The following is a 19,820-nucleotide window of genomic DNA, read 5'->3' as shown; positions in this document are numbered from 1 at the left end:
CAAATGTGACATTGACAAATTGCCATCTACAGTGGTGCCCCCCAAGACGAATGCCTCTCAAGACGGAAAACTCGCTAGACGAAAGAGTTTTCCGTTTTGGAGGTGCTTCGCAAAACGAATTTCCTATGGGCTTGCTTCGCAAGACGAAAATGTCTTGCGAGTTCCTGCGGGTTTTTTTTCCTCCTCCCCCCCTTTTTCTAAGCCGCTAAGCCACTTATCCGCTAAGCCGCTAAAAGCCGCTAATAGCGCTAAGTCGCTAAGCCATCAATGGGCTTGCTTTGCAAGACGAAAAAACCGCTAGACGAAGAGACTCGCGGAACGGATTCTTTTCGTCTTGCGAGGCACCACTGTAATGACCACCGAGGATGTGACATGCTATCTGAAGCAGCCTTCCTGATGATAAACTTTTGAGGACCCCTCCCCCCTAAAAAAATCTACTGTGGCATCATCCCCAAATGTCTGTGAATGCCACATCTCATCCTGGTAGTTAAAATAAACATGGGCATCCACTTTTGTATTTCACAAGCAGTTCCCTCTGACAGTGGAAGTTTCTCTCCTTGTTTTCCTCCAAAGGACTACAGACAATGTAATTTCCGTTACAGGTATTTTCGCTAGAATAACAGGAGTTACAGTCTAATAAGATTGCTTGAGATAGGTGCTTGGGCCTAGTGCTGAGTTGGATAAGGTTGCACAGCAGTGGCTCGTGAGTGCTTCTGTCAGTGGCTCTTCCAAATATTGTGTAATGTCTAAAAACAGTTTTCTCAGGCTAAGTCTTACACTGGATTCCATGGCAACATTCAGCCCTTGCATTTTTACTGTTTTAGCCTTTCTTTAGTTAAACCTTGATGAGATAGCTGCTAATACCTTACTGATGTGGCACTCATTCTCCTCCTCCTCCTTGCTTTTCTCAATAAGTGTGAAGCCCCTCCTCCCAAAAAGCTGTGTGCAATAAAGTAGTATAAAACTTGACTGTTGCCATCCTCTTCTAAGGAACGAAATGGATATACTGTATGAGAAGCAGTTTGATGTCGTGGTTAGTGTGAGGGAATAGGGCCTGGGAGACCTGGATTCTGATCCCTGCTCTGTCATGACGCTCACAGGGTGATGTGGGTCCGATCACTTTCTCTCAGCCTAACTTACCTCACAGGTGTTTCTGAGGATAAAATGGAGGCAGAGAGCGCCATGCATATGCCACATTGAGCTTATTGCAGGGAAGGCAGGATGTCAATATAAGAATGGATAGAATAGTGCAGACTGGCCTGATCTACATATGCAACTGAAAGAGATGGGAGAGCGGACTGCACCACTTGGTACTACAGGTACGAAATCATGTTTTTGAAAGATATGTCTTTCTGTAAAACAGAACTAAAACCCATTTTAATTAAGGAGCAAGCTAGATTAGAATCTTTATCTCTGATGTGTTGGCTCTAAACCTGTATTTTTAAAAAACACTGGGAGCATTCCCCTCCCTCTACTATCTCATAATGCTACACACATAGACCAGGCCGTTAATTATTGTTGTTATTATTCATTTCTATACCACTTTATATTTTTAAGAAAAAAACCTTAATGTGGTTTACAACACATTAAAACTTCAAATAAAACAATCCAGAATAAAACATTACTGAAGAAAGTCAAATTTAAAGTATACATTCAAAGCAACATAATTAACAGGAAAATAAATCAAAATAAAAAAAATCCTTCCAGTAGCACCTTAAAGACCAACTAAGTTAGTTCTTGGTATGAGTTTTCGTGAGCATGCACACTTCTTCAGATACACTGAAACAGAAGTCACCAGACCCTTCTATATAGTGAGAAGGTGGGGAGGGGTATTACTCAGAAGGGTGGTGGGATTGGGTGATTGGCAGATAGCTGTGATGAGCCTGTTGACGACTCTTAACGACTGCAATAGGTCTTGCAGGAAAAAGCAAGGGGTGAGAAGGTGAAAAATGGCTTTGTCATGTATAATGAGATAAGAATCCAATATCTTTGTTCAGACCAGGTCTCTCCATGGTTTTAAGTTTGGTAATAAGTTGCAATTCAGCAGCTTCTCTTTCCAGTCTATTTCTGAAATTCCTTTGTAGTAGAACAGCTACTTTGAGATCTTGTATAGAATGTCCTGGGAGATTGAAGTGTTCTCCTACTGGTTTCTCTGTCTTGTGATTCCATGGAGAGACCTGGTCTGAACAAAGACATTGGATTCTTAATCCCTTTGGTGGATTTGTTTTGTCACTGGCTGCTGTACTAATTAGAGGTGCTGATTGCACCTGTATGTCAGAAGACCTCTGGGCTGCTTTCTCTCTCTCAAGCTATCCAGGCTATTAGCATTCTAACAGCTGCTCTGAGAACAGAGTGTGAAGTGACCGTCTAGCCACTGTAATGTCTGAGAAAATCTCTTCTTCCTCAGTTATGTACTCGGCACAAAGATGGATACAAGATATTCCAGCATTATCTAGATAAAAGGAAGCCATGCTCCACTTAACGAGAATGGAGCAGAGGTAATATTCTTGTAGGGATGAGAATGAATGGATTCTTGTTCCTTTACTCAGTCTTTGTTTTGGATTCAATTTCATGTGCCCTGCGGGGATCCTGCAGTTTTTCTAGTGCAGAGTGAACCCCTAGCATTTTAAAGAATTCATTTGTTAGGAAGAATTTGGAGTAGGGAGCAGGAAAAGAATAGAAAGGGCTCATCTCAGAAAATAAGTTTATTTAAAAGTGTGAGACAGACTTCCCTAAAAAGGGTGGGGGTGGGGAGCCAACTACCCTTCATGTCTTTTAAGTTTATTTTGAAATACCCCCACTTGCATGGGTCTACAAATATTAGCTAGCCTTGATTGTGATAAAATTAGCATCCAAACTGCCAAAAGACGGAAACTGATGAAATGGAATTCAGGTTACAAATACTTGAAATACAATTCAAGTAATGATTTCTCAGTGTCTGAATAATTTTCTCAGGCCTTGAAAGCCCCAGTACAGTGGTGCCTCGCAAGACGAAAATAATTCGTTCCGCGAGTCGCTTCGTCTTGCGATTTTTTCATCTTGCGGAGTGCGGATTCCCCGGGTATTAACGGTTTTACGAAAGACGTTTTCGTCTTGCGAAGCAAGCCCATAGGGAAATTCATCTTGCGAAGCACCTTGAAAAACGGAAAACCCTTTCGTCTAGCGAGTTTTTCGTCTTGCGAGGCATTCTTCTTGCAGGGCACCACTGTACTTGTTTGCCTCTGGCTGATTGGAGTCGCTGCCCGCTGGAGTGTTGGTTTCTTGAGGAAGCTGAGCCCAGTGGTTCTCAAAGGTCAGGAAGATTCTTTAACTACTGAAATCAATACATATTAGCACATGTGAAGATTGCCCCATAAGGAAGCTTTCCATTATAGGCTCTGAGGTTTTAAAACACTTTAAAATCACAGAATATGTTTTGTGTAATTCTGAGGAGAGTGATGCTTGGTCATCATTCAAAAGCTCAGGTCTCCCACCTTCTGAGTGAATTTTTGAAATGTAGATTGGCTCTCAATGTGATGAAAAGTTCCTGAAATGGGTCAAGCCACATGCCCAACCCTCATATTCATACATAGTATATACTTATATACTGTGGACTTTCCTTTCAGCCATTGACAGGATTTATTACAGTGGTGCCCCGCAAGACGAACGCCTCGCAAGATGGAAAACCCGCTAGACGAAAGGGTTTTCCGTTTTGGAGGCGCTTCGCAAAACGAATTTCCCTATGGGCTTGCTTTGCAAGATGAAAATGTCTTGCGAGTTCCTGCGGTTTCCCCCCCTTCCCCCCCTTTTTCTAAGCCCTAAGCCGCTTATCAGCTGATCTGCTGATAAGCCGCTTATCAGCTGATCCGCTAAAAGCCGCTAAACCGCTAATAGCGCTAATCCACTAAGCTGTCAATGGCCTTGCTTCGCAAGACGAAAAAACCGCTATACGAAGAGCCTCACGGAACGGATTAATTTCGTCTTGCGAGGCACCACTGTATATTTAAGAGCTGTCCCATAATGTAACATTCCCTGAGAGTTGCGTGAACTCTCTGTTTATAGAGCGTGAATTGTATGCAATTTAATTGCTGTTTGAAACTCTATGTTTGTTGCTGCATTGTGATCTTGGAATGTTTGTACACTGTATATTTTTGTTATTAAATATTATCCACATTTGTGTATTCTGTATATTTTGGTTTATCTTGACTTGATTGTCATTGTAATTTATTTTATGGTGGTAATAGCCAGTAAAAAATTTGTTGTCGCCCCAACAAACTTGAGTTCCGGCACGCGCAAGAGAACTCCAGAAAAGGAAAGCACCAATAGCAGCTATTACACATAGGGTTTGATTGTTTGTTTGTAGGTGTGTTTTTCTTTTTTTATTAAAACAACAACAACAACACTACTACTGGCACCTGAGGACTGAAGGCAGAGCTGTGAGCAGTGTGCTATAATGGCTCATGCCTGCCAGTTTAAACAGCTGTGACATTCCTCAGCACCCGCGACAGAGCACTTGTGGTTGGGGTGAGCATGTAGGCGGCTGGATGAGAGGAAAGATGAGCAGGTTGTTCCAATCAGCGGCATTTAGTTACTTACTGTAGGTCCCTGGAAAATTCCATTTTGGGCCCAAAACACTTGACTTCTAATGCAATCAAATGCCCTTCACTATTAGGACAAAATGGGTCAAGCACGCATTCTTTTCTTTTGGGTCAGCTATGTTTGTTCTGAGAATTGGTTTCCTCTCTTCTTTGCTCCCACCACGATCTGTACAGGCTTCTCTACATTGGGTTAGTAGATAGCATGATTTTGCTTTGCATTGGGATGCTAAATCTGTTGTTTTCTGACAAGTGAAGAACCCTGCTTGTTTTGAAATTGTGTTGCATGATAGACATATGCAGCAGGTTTTGGTTTTTAAAAAAGAAACCTTCAAATATAATAATAACAATAATAATAATAATAATAATAATAATAATAATAACAATACTACAGTGGTACCTCGGTTTAAGAACAGCCCTGTTTATGAACTATTCGGTATATGAACTCCGCAAAACCAGAAGTAGTGTCCCGGTTTGTGAACTTTACCTCCATCTAAGAACGGAATCTGAACGGTGGAAGGGCAGCGGCGGCGGGAGGCCTCATTAGGGAAGGCGTGTCTCGGTTTAAGAATGGCTTTGGTTTAAGAACGGACTTCCGGAACGGATTAAGTCCATAAACCAAGGTACCACTGTAATAAACTTGTCTTGTTGCTCGTAGCGATGGAGCCTGTTGCCATGGAGGCATGATTCAGATTGGTTGACCCAGAGGCCAGTGTGCAAATAGAGAACAAGAACATCGTCATTTAACCTTGCAGAATGGTCTAATTTAGTGAGATGTGACGTTAATGCCAAAACCTTGTGCAGAGTTGTAGAACTGAGGTACTAGCATTTGCTCCTACTACTGGGAATTTTTGTTTTGGAAAGAACTGAGACAAAAGCTGTGTTTTCTGCCGCCTCTGGTTTGTCTGAGCAGACACCGTAGAGGTACACATGCTGTGATAAGCCAAACCATGGCTTACTGAGTATGCATGCTAACTCTTAGGTTTGTGTCAGCGCCCCCCCCCCCACTTCTCTTTCCAAAGCTGGGAAGTGCGCTGGCTTAGCATGACATGCAAACGAGTACCTGTGTCTGCTTTGCTCTGAACAAACTGCCAAGATGAAGCCACAATCCTCAGTTCGGATATTGTAGAAAACCAGACTTGTTTCGTTTATTATTTGTGCTTACATCCTGCTTGTTTCCAAGTGGCCCAAGGTGTGTTACCTAAACACCACAGTTAAAAATATATGCACTATACATTAGAATAATAAAAACCATTAACACACACACACATCCTGCCAACATCAGAATATCAAAACACAGAACTGCAGTCTAAAGAAATGTGTCCTGACCAGTTGTTGGAATGTACAGTGATAGGTCAAGACACACCTCAGAGGGGAGGTCACTTGAAAAAATGCCCTTTCATGCGCTGTAGTGGTAGCACTACAAGCAGGCCCTCCCTTGCTGATCATAACTCCCAGGCAAAGTTGATATGGGAGGAGGTACTCCTTCAGATGTTTTGGGCCCAAGTTATATAGGGCTTTATGTATCAATATTAACGCCTCAAATTCAGTTTGGCAGTGAATTGGCAACCAGTACAAATCTTTCAACTAGCGAAATATGTGTCTGGTCAGAGATGATCAGCAGCATCCTTGCTGTTGCACTCTGCACTAGTAGCAGCTCCCAAGCTATTTTCAAGGGCAGCCCCACATAGACCTGATTGCAGTAGTCCGAACTAGAAATTACCAGAGCATGAATTATAGAATCAAAGAATCATAGAATCATAGAGTTGGAAGAGACCACAAGGGCCATCAAGTCCAACCCCTTGCCAAGCAGGAAACACCATCAGAGCACTCCTGACATATGGTTGTCAAGCCTCTGCTTAAAGACCTCCAAAGAAGGAGACTCCATCACACTCCTTGGCAGCAAATTCCACTGTCGAACAGCTCTGTCAGGAAGTTCTTCCTAATGTTTAGGTGGAATCTTCTTTCTTGTAGTTTGGATCCATTGCTCCGTGTCCGCTTCTCTGGAGCAGCAGAAAACAACCTTTCTCCCTCCTCTGTATGACATCCTTTTATATATTTGAACATGGCTATCATATCACCCCTTAACCTCCTCTTCTCCAGGCTAAACATGCCCAGCTCCCTCAGCCGTTCCTCATAAGGCATCGTTTCCAGACCTTTGACCATTTTGGTTGCCCTCCTCTGGAAACATTCTAGTTTGTCAGTGTCCTTCTTGAACTGTGGTGCCCAGAACTGGACACAGTACTCCAGGTGAGGTCTGACCAGAGCAGAATACAGTGGCATTATTACTTCCCTTGATCTAGATGCTTTACTCCTATTGATGCAGCCCAGAATTGCATTGGCTTTTTTAGCTGCCGCGTCACACTGTTGGCTCATGTCAAGTTTGTGGTCAACCAAGACTCCTAGATCCTTTTCACATGTACTGCTCTCAAGCCAGGTGTCTTATGCCTTATGAGGAACGGCTAAGGGAGCTGGGCATGTTTAGCCTGGAGAAGAGGAGGTTAAGGGGTGATCTTGTATTTGTGCCTCTCATTTTTTTTGCCCACGTGCAATACTTTACATTTCTCCCTGTTAAAGTTCATCTTGTTTGTTTTGGCCCAGTTCTCTAATCTGTCAAGGTCGTTTTGAAGTGTGATCCTGTCCTCTGGGGTGTTAGCCACCCCTCCCAGTTTGGTGTCATCTGCAAAGTTGATCAGGATGCCCTTGAGTCCATCATCCAAGTCGTTGATAAAGATGTTGAATAAGACCGAGCCCAAGACAGAACCCTGTGGCACCCCACTAGTCACTCTTCTCCAGGATGAAGAGGAACCATTGATGAGCACCCTTTGGGTTCGGTCAGTCAGCCAGTTACAAATCCACTGAGTGGTAGCATAGTCAAGACCGCATTTTACCAGCTTCTTTACAAGAATATCATGGTGCACCTTGTCGAATGTCTTGCTGAAATCAAGGTAGGCTACATCCACTGCGTATTGTGACCACAATATCCTATCCAGGAAGGGTCATAGTTGAAGAACCAGCCATAACTGGAAATGGGCACTCCTAACCACCAAGGTCACCTGGATTTCAGGAGACCTAGATGGATCAAGGAGTACCCACAATCTATGCATCTGTTCCTTCCAGGGGAGTGCAAACCCATCCAGAACTAGCAGTCCCCATGTTTCCTGAACTTGAGAACTTGCAACACATAGTACCTCTGTCTTATCTGGATTCAGTTTCAATTTATTGGTCCCCATACAGATCATTGCCACTTCCAGGCAACAGACAAGCACCTGAACTGCCACTCCTGATTCAGATGAATTGGAGGGACAGAAGTGGGTGTCATCACCACTAATATCACTTGACTCCAAATCAGTGTTAGAAACGCAGCTACACATGCTAAGCGCAAAATGGCTCCTTAAACCCAGGTTGCAGTTGCCAAAATGGAATGTCTACATGCCATTTTTGGGCAAGATGGCTCTAAAGTCTTACTTTTCAAATAAAGGACTGACTTCGATTGATTCTCAGTTAAACTGGCTAGTTCAGATGACAACCTTGAGCTAGCGTAAGACCTTTGAGAACTTAAAGAAGAAAGGTCACTTGATCCAGGGACAGTCCACATATATATTGGCCCATTCCCACCTCTTTTTCTTGATGGTGACACAGAACACCCATGATGTAAGAATATTCTTCACAACTGTGAGCAGAACAGTGGGGTAAGTGAAGACTGGTCAACAGTATCAAAAGCTGCTGAGAAGTCGAGGAGAACCAAGAAGGCTGCACTCTCACTGCCGTTTTCCTGGCAAATGTCATGAACCAGGATGGCCAAGGGCAAGCTGAAATGCTTTTGCAGATGGAACAACTGGAAGAATGTGATGTTAAATTCCACTTTTTTGTCTACCATGGACATCTACCTTGCTTAAGAATGGCTCTGGAAGCTGAAAATAAGCTGATGCACTTAATATTCCAAGGACAGCTATGTGTGTAGGAATCTGGTTTCTAGAAATGGATAGGAGGATTCCTTTTGAATTCTCAGATAAAAATTAATAATAGTAAGATTGAACTTGATATAATTACTTTTGACCCCAAAGGGAGCCTTTTTATGACCACATGACAGAGAAAAGTTAAAGGAAAACTTCCTCAGCATCTTTATTTGTTTATTTGAAGTTTTCATATGGCAACCTTTGAGAGAATTAGCTACCCTCAGGAAGGAGGTCCTTGATGTTGACTGGATTACATTTGTTAGTGTGCTCAGCCTGGTTTTTGACATCTGATTCAGATAGGGAGCAGGCTGCTGTTAGCTGTAGTGAATCTCAAGGAGAAAGCTTTATTTCCTTTCTTTAATCAGTTTCCGTGGGGACGGGTAAAATGATGGAACAATGCCAGCTCGCCTTCACTTCAGTCAATGCTTGAATTGTTGCCGGGGCAGGGAAAGTAGGGTCCCCCATAAATAAACCCATAAATCTCAACCTCTGACTCTTCCCAGTTTTAGCCAAATCATGCTCCGCCTCCCCAATAGCCTTCGAAAATGAAACTGATCTGTAGAAAAAGCAACTTGAAAAAGAGACAATTCACGTATTTTTGTAAACTTAAGAAACTTAACAAAAATTATTATAATAAAGCAGCAGCTAGGAGGGCATCACAGTAAGTAAGGAGACCTGTAATTCGAGCATTGGTTTCAGTGGGTCAAGCGGAAGAAACCCATTATTGTTTGGTGCTTCAAGATGCTGTGTCTGCTTCTTCCACCTGGCTTAGCTCTTCAGACTTAATAGAAGACTCGGCATCTCTCCTCTGCTGCTCTCTGTGTGTGTGTGTTTCTGTGTGTGTTCTCCTTCCCTGACCCAGATTTTTAACGCGTAGCTTTCCTGATGATGTAGCTATATAATTTGTTTTATCTGCCTGGCGGAAAGTGATTGGCATAGCCTGCCTGTCCTCGTCGCCCACCTCCTTTTCTTCCTTCCTGAGCCCCGTGAACTTCTACTTCTCCGCAAGTCCTGCTTGCCACAGTGGATCATGTCAGCCGCCTCCTTGCTTACTCCCACGCTTGTCCTGAGGGAGCGCGGCTGATTCATTCACACAGAAAGGAAAACCTTCTGAGAAGGAGCCTTTTCTGTTCTCTTTAATGAGAAACTTCAGCAGAGCACAGAATGCTGCTGCTTTTAGTTTGAATGCTGGGGGGAAATAATCCAGAGGGAGTTCATTGTATGTTTGATAGCTGTAAACATACTGACCAGCCTCTCTTGTGAATGGGGAACGTATTTAGTTAGCTCCTTCAGCTCTCTCCCACCAGGGGCGGGCAGGAAGTAACTGTCTTTGCGTCACTAAAAGCAAGCAAAGGTACCACCCCAAGTACAGTCACTTCAGTTTCAAAGCATTGAGTGGGGTCTGTGTGTGTGTGTGTGTGTGTGTGTGCGCGCGCGCGCTTATTGCATTTACAGGCCATGGAAGGTGACAAAATAATCAACATATGAAAAAGCTCTTTACTTTCAGAACTGCACCATTTGTGAATTTGTGGTTGTGTATTTACCTAGAAAGTATGAAGACTGCGTTTGTGTGTGTTTAAGCACTTGTTTGCTTAGAAGAATCCCTCGTCATAGTTTGTGGCACCCAAAAAAATAAAGAATCCCGGCAACAGCTGGCTAATTTAGCAAAAATTAAAAGCCAGTAGGAAGCTGTTATCCTCTGTTATTCTCTTTCACAAAGGGAGGGGAATTTTGTGGGGTGAAGTAGTTGCCTTGGGCGGCCGAAGGCCCCAAGATTGCTCCCTCATGGGCGCCTCACCCGCCATGTTGTCTGTACCACTGGCACTGAAGTGGCACTGGCATCGGTGCTGATTTCTGGTGAGATCTAATGGAGTGTGAGAGATCTTGCAAGATTTTGTTGAGATTTGCTGGAAATTGGTGTTGAATTGGTGCTTTTTCACTGGCAGGGCAGGCATCCTGACAGTGAGGTGGCACTACCCATTTTGTCTCAAGTGGCAAAAACAGTACGTGCTGCCCCTGATGTCTGGCAGCAGTGAGGCCACTTTAGGTAGTGGTGATAGAGATGCAATTAGCAAGTCAACCTGTGCATTATGTTCTGAAAGAAGCAAAGATCACCAGTGCCGAAGCAATGATTCTTCAACATCAACTTTGTTGGACTGGTCATGTTGTTCAGATGCCTGATTATCATCTTCCAAAGCAATTGCTCCATTTCCAACTTAAGAATGGAAATTGAAATACTGGTGAACATCAAAAGAGATTTAAAGATGCTCTCAAGACAAATCCAAACAAAATGGAGTATAAGCACTGATAACTGGGAAACACTGGCCTGCCTGTGAGCGCTCCAGTTGGAGAACAGCCTTTACCAAAGGTGTCATGGACGAACTCAGGATGAAAGGGAGAAATGAACTAAGAGGAAGGCACATTTTGGAAATCCTCACCATGATCAACTCCCACCTATGTCCCCACTGTGGAAGTACATGGGGATCCAGAATTGGCCTCCACAGTCACTTATGGAATCACTGTTAAGACCATGTTCATGGAAGACAATCTTATTTGGCTATGAGTGATCACCAAAGATTATGTTCTCACCTTTTATGGCAGGCATAGCTAATCTAGCTACCCCCATTCCTGGCATTCTTACCCTTTAGATGTTGGACTACATCTCCTGTCATCACTGGCCATTGGTCATGCTTGCTGTAGTGGATAGCTTTTGCAAGTCATGTGCCTGCCTTATGTTTAAACCAAAAGGTAAAGTGCTGCATTGATTTCTTAATAAAACACCACATTCAAAGCAAATTCTTAGAACAGAGGTTCCCAAACTTTTTTGGCCTGCCACCCCCTTTTCATAAAAAAATACTCAGTTTCCCCCTGGAAATTACCTTCTTTAAGCGAACTAACAGAAGATGCAGGAACAAGGTGCATTCTTTTATTTATCTATTTCTACCTACTATATATCACCGCATACTGTTCGCCACCATGTAATAGTCACCCCCCCTTTTTTTGACCCCAAAAGTGGTCCCAGAGCATTCCCTGCATAATAGTCACAGGGGTAATTCTGAAGTGAGCTGCAGGTCAGCACAGGGGGCTCCCGAGGCAGTGAGGGCCAGAGTCCAGGACCTCATTGGCTTAGTTCCGAGTGGAGGTATCTGGAGAGGCTAGGCGAGGTAAAGCCAGGCTCGGGCTGATGCTGCTGCCACCACCTTTTTGGGTCACACAGAGTCAAGAGGCAAGAAGGCAGCTTGGCTTACCCACCTGCATGGAAGAGCCATGTGAGGTCCCTAGAGAAAGGCCTTGTTCTGAGCCTACCCTTTTCCTCTCTCTCTGGCTGCCCCGTGAGAGCGGCCAAAGGAGAGGGCGCTGTCATGGCTTTAGTGAGTCACCACAGAGCCGCTCTCCCATTACTGGTGGAATGGTACCCCTACCGGGGCAGGGAATATGCAGTAGCCAAACCTGGTAAGGCATTTTGTAAAAGTAACTTTGCACCTTGCCATTTTATAGATGCTTGAGGTAGGGACACTATCCAGGCTGTCTGTATTTGGATCAAATTAATGAAGAGCTACCATCTCTTAGCTTTCTATTTGAACTTGTTAATAGGTTGGAATTGCCACTCTCCAAAATTGCATTGTGCTATTACTCCTCACTAGCTACTGCATGTGTGAAAGGACTATTGAAATAATTTATAACCAATCCACTTTAAGTGAAGTCACTTATGTGTCTAGGAATCTTTTGAGTAGAGAACCACAGAATAGGGAATAAAATGGCCACCTGATCTGACATGGTGCAGGACAGAACCATAACAACTCTCTTGCTGGATCCCAGCAAGGCCCATCTAATTTGGTTCTTAGAGATCGAGCTAAGCAGTCCAAACTTCACTATTCCACACGCATAGGACACGCACGCTGCACTGGGACTTCCTCTTTAACAGTGCCAGGTGACTGAAGTAAGAAAACCAAGCTGCACACTTCATGAATGGTATCCAGTACTCGTCTGACTCCGTGTAAACCTCTTGTCATTAACAGATATAACTAACTCAGCACCATTAATTTCGAAGAGTATACTCTGAGTTGGATAGCATTGGATGCAACTCAATAAATATACCTGCCATCAAAGCCCTATGTCAATAGTCTAACCCCAGATTTGACAAGGTGTAGGGAGGTAGGGAGAAGAGTGGGATCTAAGCACTGGTCTGCTGTGGAATTGGCAAAGTCAGAACTCAAATGCTGGGTCAAATTTATTGTCCAGACAGATGGATAATATATTGCCATGACAATGGGAACTACTGCCAGACATATCCATAATTGCCAATTTGATACACTGTTCGTTCATGTTGAACATGTGTTTAAGAATTACTGGGTTTGCCTGCTTGAACAAAAATACTTTGTGAAATTGCCTAAATATAACTTCAAGGTGTACAGATTTGACATTCTAGAGGTGGTAGCATATATAGCAGTGGTAAATGGAGGAATAGAGAGGTTAAGGTTAGAAAAAATGGAAACTTGGTTTTGTTGTATGCCAGTGAACATCATAACAACAACAACACATTTGTAAATCTGCCCACCTGACTTGGTTGCCCCAGCTACTCTGGGCAGCTTCCAGAATATATAAAAACATAGTAAAACCTTAAACCTTAAAAAACTTCCCTATACAGAGCTGCTTTCACGTGTTCCCTGAATGTTATATAATTACTTATCTCCTTAACATCTGAAGGGAGGGCATGCCGCCACCACTACCAAGAAGGCCCTCTGCCTGGTTCCCTGTAGCTTCACTTCTTGCAGGGTGGGAACCGCCAGAAAGGCCCTTGGTGCTGGATCTTGGTGTCTGGACTTTCAAAATCAGCACCAACACTTTGAATTGTGCTCGGAAATGTACTGGGAGCAAATGTAGGTCTTTCAGGACTGATGCATGTTACATGATCTCAGCAGCTGTTCCTAGTCACCAGTCATAAGTCACACCTTGGATCCTCCATTTTCATACAGATACCCACATGCCATTCCATTGGAAGAATCAAAACACAAACCATTTTGCTAAAATAGCCCCAGACCTGCTCCGTGACACACAGGTTTAAGCATGTCTATTAGAATCACTCCTAAAGGATACATAAGCTCAAAAGTCATAAGGGACCATCAAGAGTGGAAAAGTAAAATAAAGTCATACCTCAGGATAAATACGCTTCAGGATAAGTATTTTCGGGTTGCGCTCTGCGGCGACCCGGAAGTAACGGAGCACGTTACTTCTGGGTTTTGCCGCTCGTGCGTGCGCAGACGGTCAAAATAACATCATGCACATGCGGTGAGACGTGAGACGCACAGACGTGCCTTACGTTCTGTTCAGGATGCGAATGGGGCTCAAGAACAGAGCCGCTGTATACTGTTTTGAACATCTTTCATGAGCTTTGGTGTGTTCCTTAAATGTTGTTCTTAGCCTCATTGAGTAGTTTGCTAGAACTGTGGGGTATAAGTCGCTGAAATCAGTCAAATCAAAGGTACTACTTTCTTGAGGTCTGATTAAGGCAGCAACCACAATGTTAGGAACTGTGCTGGGGGCTTTTGAAATTCGACGCGGAGAATGGAATTGACAGACCAATATCACACAGGTGGTTTTGCACTACATACACAAGATTTTACCCTCTGTTAAGTAAGCCTGAACAAGTAATGCTCACTGATTCTGTGCTCAAGACAATAACGTGGAGTAGAATCCCCACTTCACACATTACTGTCCATTAGTCTTTCCTTTTAAGTGCCTTGATTGCTGCAACAAATTTAAGGGATATTAGTCACTCCTTAACATGTAGTAAATGGCCTTGTGTGCCTCTCCTTCTTTGGGTAGCACTACATGGGCCTGTCAGTCTGCCAGAAAAGCCCTTCTGTCCAACACTGTAAGCAGAAACGGGCATGGCTTGGCAGTAATTAACTTTATTGCTCAGTAACCAAGGAGATAGCATAAAGCAGATCCCTCAGCTAAGCAAGTCAGCTGCAGAAGATAAAGTTCCTGCCCCCTTTCCCCCCTATTTATTTATTTTTCTTGCATTTTTTTGCTGTGACTCAGCTTTTCTTAATTGTTCCAGCCTTTTCTAGACGCTTTGTTCCTTCGCTGAGAATCATAGAATATTAGAGTTGGAAGGGACCCCAAGGGTCATCTATAAAGCGTCCATGACAGATGGCCATACAACCTCTGCTTTAAAACCTCTAAGGAAGGAGAGACTACCACCTCTCGTGGAAGTCTGTTCCACTGCTGAACACCTCTCACTGTCAGAAAGTTTTTCCGCATGTTTAGTCAGAATCTCCTTTCTTGCAACTTGAAGCCATTGGTTCAAGTTCTACCCTCCAGAGCAGGAGAAAACAAGCATGCCCCCTCCTCCATGTCAAAACCCTTAAGATATTTGAAGATGGCTATCATATCTCCTCTCAGTTTCCTCTTTTCCAGGCTAAACATACCCAGCTCTTTCAAGCGCTCCTCATAAGGCTTGGTTTCCAGACCCTTGATCATCTTGGTTGCCCTCCTCTGTACACGTTCCAGCTTGTCAACATGCTTCTTAAATTGTGGTGTCCAGAATTAGACACAGTACAGAGGAACAACTTAGTTCTTGAAAAATTTGGAACTTGGAACCCGAACGCTGCAAACTCGGAAGTAAGTGCTCCGGTTTGCGAACTTTTTTCAGAAGGCGAAAGTGCTCAGTTTTGAGTGTCATGCTTCTGATTTGAGTGCCACACTTCCATTTCGAGTGCAACGCTTCCGTTCTGAGTGCCAAAGTTACGTTTCAAGGGCCACACTTCTGTTCTGAGTTCTACACTGAGATCTGTCTGTTTTTGCCACTGGCTGCCACCACTCTTCCTCGTCCAGCCAGTCACTGACAGGGTCTCTGTTTGTCTTGAAGTCCTACTCTCTTAACCCATTAATGGCTAATCTAGACATGCCTCCCTATGGTAATTGTCTGGAAATCAGACTTTGGTTAGTAAGTGGTAATTCTATATTGTTAACTCCTAGGCCAGTAGCTGCAAAACAAGCAATAATGTGTGTTCAGTGCTCAGCAGCAGTACAAATTAAAAGTTTTACAATTTACAAATTACAATTTTTATGGTCTGTTTCAGCACTTTGCAATTTTTCAATATATTGGTTGATAACGATTTTGACCTAGCAATACACAGCAATATATCGCTCCTCTTGTGAGGGAGAGCAGGGCAGCTGATTTCAAGGCACCACTAATATTGCATGATGATTTCAGCCAATAACACTGCTGATCTGAGCTGCCTTCCCTCATGGTGATAGAGAACAGGGCAGCTGATTGCCCTCACTTCAAGGCACTACCTTCACCTGGCAACAAGGTGGAGCAGCTTTTCTGTCAGCAGGAAAGCAGCAGCTGCCACAGTGGACATTCATCTTCAGTGGCTGCCCCAGAGACATCATTGGATTTCTCTACAGGAATAGATTAATCCTGTGAACCAACTCATCATTCCTTCCAAAGGTACTTTCACAATTCCATTGCCAACAGAAACTGATCCTTCTGTCATTTGGCTTTTATCTGGTGCATCAATCAGTAGACATGACAGTCCCTTGATGCTTAGTAAGCATGGAAGGCCCACATTCATCGTACACCATCCATATGTTGGACCAGCGTGCTCTTTATCTCCTTTCTTCCTCCCTTGATGGGGAGTCTCATCTACTGCCCAAGCTAGATGGCTAAAAGGATCCATCTTGTTGGCTTATGTCTCCCTCCACCTACACAAATGAAGGCTCATTTGACCAGGCCTGCAGCCTTCTCCCTAAATGCCCCTCTACAAGAGATTGTCAGAGCACCCATATGATTGCCACATCCTGCAATCCTTTATCATTACATAACTGACACATTTTTGCCTCAGCTGAGGCTGCCTTTGGCAGGGGGGCATTACAGTATGTCCTTCCAGCCATCTAAACAGCAGTTTTCTATTTGTCCCACCCTTCATGGGTCTGCAGGCTTTTGTACATCCCAATCCGTCCACAGCTTTTACGGGGTCTCCAGAAAAGGCCTGTATGCTTAGCATGAAATGTATTTCATAACACCTAAAATTTTACTTTAACGTGTTGCCAATTTTGCACATAGGTCTCTTGAAAAAAAGGCCATTATACTTATCGTGAAAGGTATTTCTGGGTCCTGTAAAGCTGATTCCAGAGCCCACCTAGGCCGTCAGCAGCTGATTTTCCTCCATCATTCTACTGTACCAGGGAGTCTCAGTGAATCTTTTAGGCAGCATTTTCCTGTTGAATGCTGTCTCCCATGCTATACGAATACCAAATCTCATCACTTCCTGGCTTGTAATCTAAAAAACTGAGGGAGGAAGGAGCGAGGAGCTGAGATACAAGCTTCCGGTTTGAATTGTTTGTTTATTATTGCAAGCTTGCAATGTTGCCTATTGACTGCCAGGCAGCACCAAACCTAAGCCCAATCTGGTGGCAGCTTTTTATGGGATCTAGAAATACCTTTTACGGTAAGTATAATGGCCTTTTTTCAAGAGACCTATGTGCAAAATTGACAACACATTAAAGTAAAATTTTGATCTGCACGTGGCAGTTTCTACTCAGGTGATTCAAAAAAGGAGTTTTGAGGGAGGCTAGTGAAAATATGTTGTCATGGTGGGGACTCAGCTTTGAAATTGGTGGTGGGGACTCAGCTTTTGCATAAATGGTCTTAGGTGCCTCTGTTAGATGCCTCATGCCTGAAGAGCATCTCACCTTGTTCTTGGTGCATGTTATGATGCTGCTGAGTAAACATCTGTCAAAATTACTAATGTTTCTTTGTGTTCCTTGTGATCTCATGCTGTAAACTGGCATGTCTTTATATAAACATACCAAGTTGATATTATAGTACTTGATCTGGAAAACGGCTTTCTTAAACACAAATAGGTGAAAGCAGTAGTGTTAAGAACAAATTTCTTAAAGAAGGGATTGCCATAATCAAATTAAATGCAGGGAAGGGCGTAACAGAACTGTGGGAGACTATGGTTCACATCCCTATACAGATGTTTGCTCATTTAATGGCTGACTTTAAATTACGTACTTAAACCTTGCATGCTTCTCTTTCAGTAGGCCTTTCCCAGACTGAAATAAAAATTGAGTTCCAGTTCCTGAAATGCATAGCTTGACTTTGTCTTTGTTCCTCATAGGGAAGATTGTTTTCTTCACCATCCCCTTATTTATTTCTTAATTTATTATTTATTTAAAATCATTTCTGAACAATGTCATATTTCAAAAGGAATCCTTAAGTGATTTACAGGTCTTAAATAATGAAACAGAACATGGCAAAATAGCAAAATAACGATCCACATCGAATGCAGTGTAATTAGCAGGAGAGTGGCATAATTACAACATATTTTTTATAGAAAGTTCATTTCTGTTACATTGCAGACCTTCTGTTCTAGAGCACTGAGAAATTGCCCATAATTATGATGAGTTACATGTGTAGCTTGTGTGTTGTAAGAACAGCTGTACTTTGGGTTGGCAGAGTGCATTTCTATGGCACACACCTGTGGGATCCCTCTCAGTGAACCAGGCTACCCAGTGTCTAGTGTGTTGGGTAGGGGAGCTGTGGCAAAAATATGCCCTTTGTTGGTTCCATGGATAGGTAGAGCCCAAATTCCCTATCAAGAGACGGAGTCGGGAAACATGAAAGAAGGCACAACCAGACTTTATTTCTAAAACAGTGCTGAGTGGTCAATTCCCTGGGCTATCGCTCCAAGAGGACTGACCCAGAGCTTTGGGTAGTGCTCTTCTCTTTTACACAAGACTACACAAAGACCTGACACAGGTGCAGAAAACTACGTATTGACAAAAAGCAGTTAGAAGCGGTCTGGGCACATTAGGTAGGTATAAGCAGTTTAAACAGGTTTTGGCCAGTTCTATGATGTTCAAGGTATATATGCTATACCATATATAGTCGTACCTTGGAAGTCGAATGGAATCTGTTCCGGACGTCCGTTCGACTTCCAAAACCAAATGTGGCTTCTTATTGGTTGCAGGAAGCTCCTGCAGCCAATCAGAAGCCGCTGAAACCTTGTCGGACATTCGGGTTCCAAAAGAACGTTCGCAAACAGAAACAATCACTTCGGGGTTTGCGGCGTTCGGGAGCCAAAACATCTGAGTTCCAGGGTGTTCGGAATCCAAGGTATGACTGTATAGGCATTCCAGTCTAACACATTCTTGAAGGGTTCATGCGCAGGTTATTATGGCTTTACTTCAGTTAAGCCAGCAGATACAGAAAGGCTAGTAGATAGATACACAAGTAGAACTACAAAGATCCATTTTAATGCAAGAGACCAGGCGGGCGAAGTAGGTTTTGTCTTCACGAGAGGAGTGTCACCAAATACAACACTTTGCTAGGCATTTCTATGTGGGGAAGTAAGCATTCATTTACTGGTGATATAGTTCAGAGGTGCCTTCACACACAGTGGCAGAGGGAGGCAAAACCTACCTATGCCCCTGGTAAGCAAAGCCATTGAGGGCCAGGCATAAATGAGTTTTTGTGTTTAATATGACTGGTTTTTAAAACAAAAATAGCTGCCATGGTGGTGCTCAGCTGGAACTGCAGTGAGTGGAGAAGTTGAGCTTGGCTTCCCCCCACTGCCACTGTAATATTGATGAAGATGGCCTCCTCCAGTCCACTGCTATTTGCATTGTGAAGGAAGCTCTCACTGGCAACGATGCAGTTAGCAGCTTGGACCCCTGGGCACCCACTTGTAGGGTGCCTCAGGACTCTGTACTCTCCTCCATGCTGTATGAGAGATCATCAGGGGAGTTGGGCTGGGTGTAAACCAATATGTGGTTGATACCCAGCTCTACCTCTCGAAGGCAGTGAATGTCCTGTGTGGGTGTCCAGAGGTGGTTGGGGGCAAACAGATTGAGGTTGAATCCTGACAAGACAGAAGTACTGTTTCTGGGGGACAGTGGGCAGGTGTGGGGGACTCCCTGAATGGGGTAACTGCCCCTATCTCCCTCACATTTTGCTTGCCTTCTCTCCCCTGCTATTTGTAAGGCCTCATTGGACAGCCACTTTGCTTTCTTGCATTTCCTTTTCATTGCTGCCTCCTGTATAATGTTATGAGCCTCCATCCATAGTTCTTCAGGCACTCTGTCCACCAAATCGAAATCCTTAAACCTGTTCCTCACATCCACTGTGTATTCATTAGGGATTTGATTTAGATTGTATTGTGTTGTCAGGAATGCATCTGCACCCACCTTCCAGCAGATTACATAAAGAGATATGAAAAGTGTAGCGTCAGATCTTCAATAACATGAAGAAGGACTCTAGAGACAAGAT

The 19,820-nt window shown here is 43.5% G+C and overlaps 1 protein-coding gene across 10 annotated transcripts in view; it reads left to right on the top strand.

Moving 5' to 3' along the window:
• The window catches only part of R3HDM2 (R3H domain containing 2), a gene marked incomplete at its 3' end in the record, with an annotated part of 127,067 nt that overhangs the window by 44,991 nt on the left and 62,256 nt on the right, over nt 1–19,820 (top strand). The gene's annotated exons all lie outside the window — the stretch shown is intronic.

Source organism: Podarcis erhardii (assembly GCF_964252035.2).
Source record: "Podarcis erhardii genome assembly, chromosome: 2".
NCBI lineage: Eukaryota > Metazoa > Chordata > Lepidosauria > Squamata > Lacertidae > Podarcis > Podarcis erhardii.
This window is presented reverse-complemented; position numbering and strand designations above follow the sequence as displayed.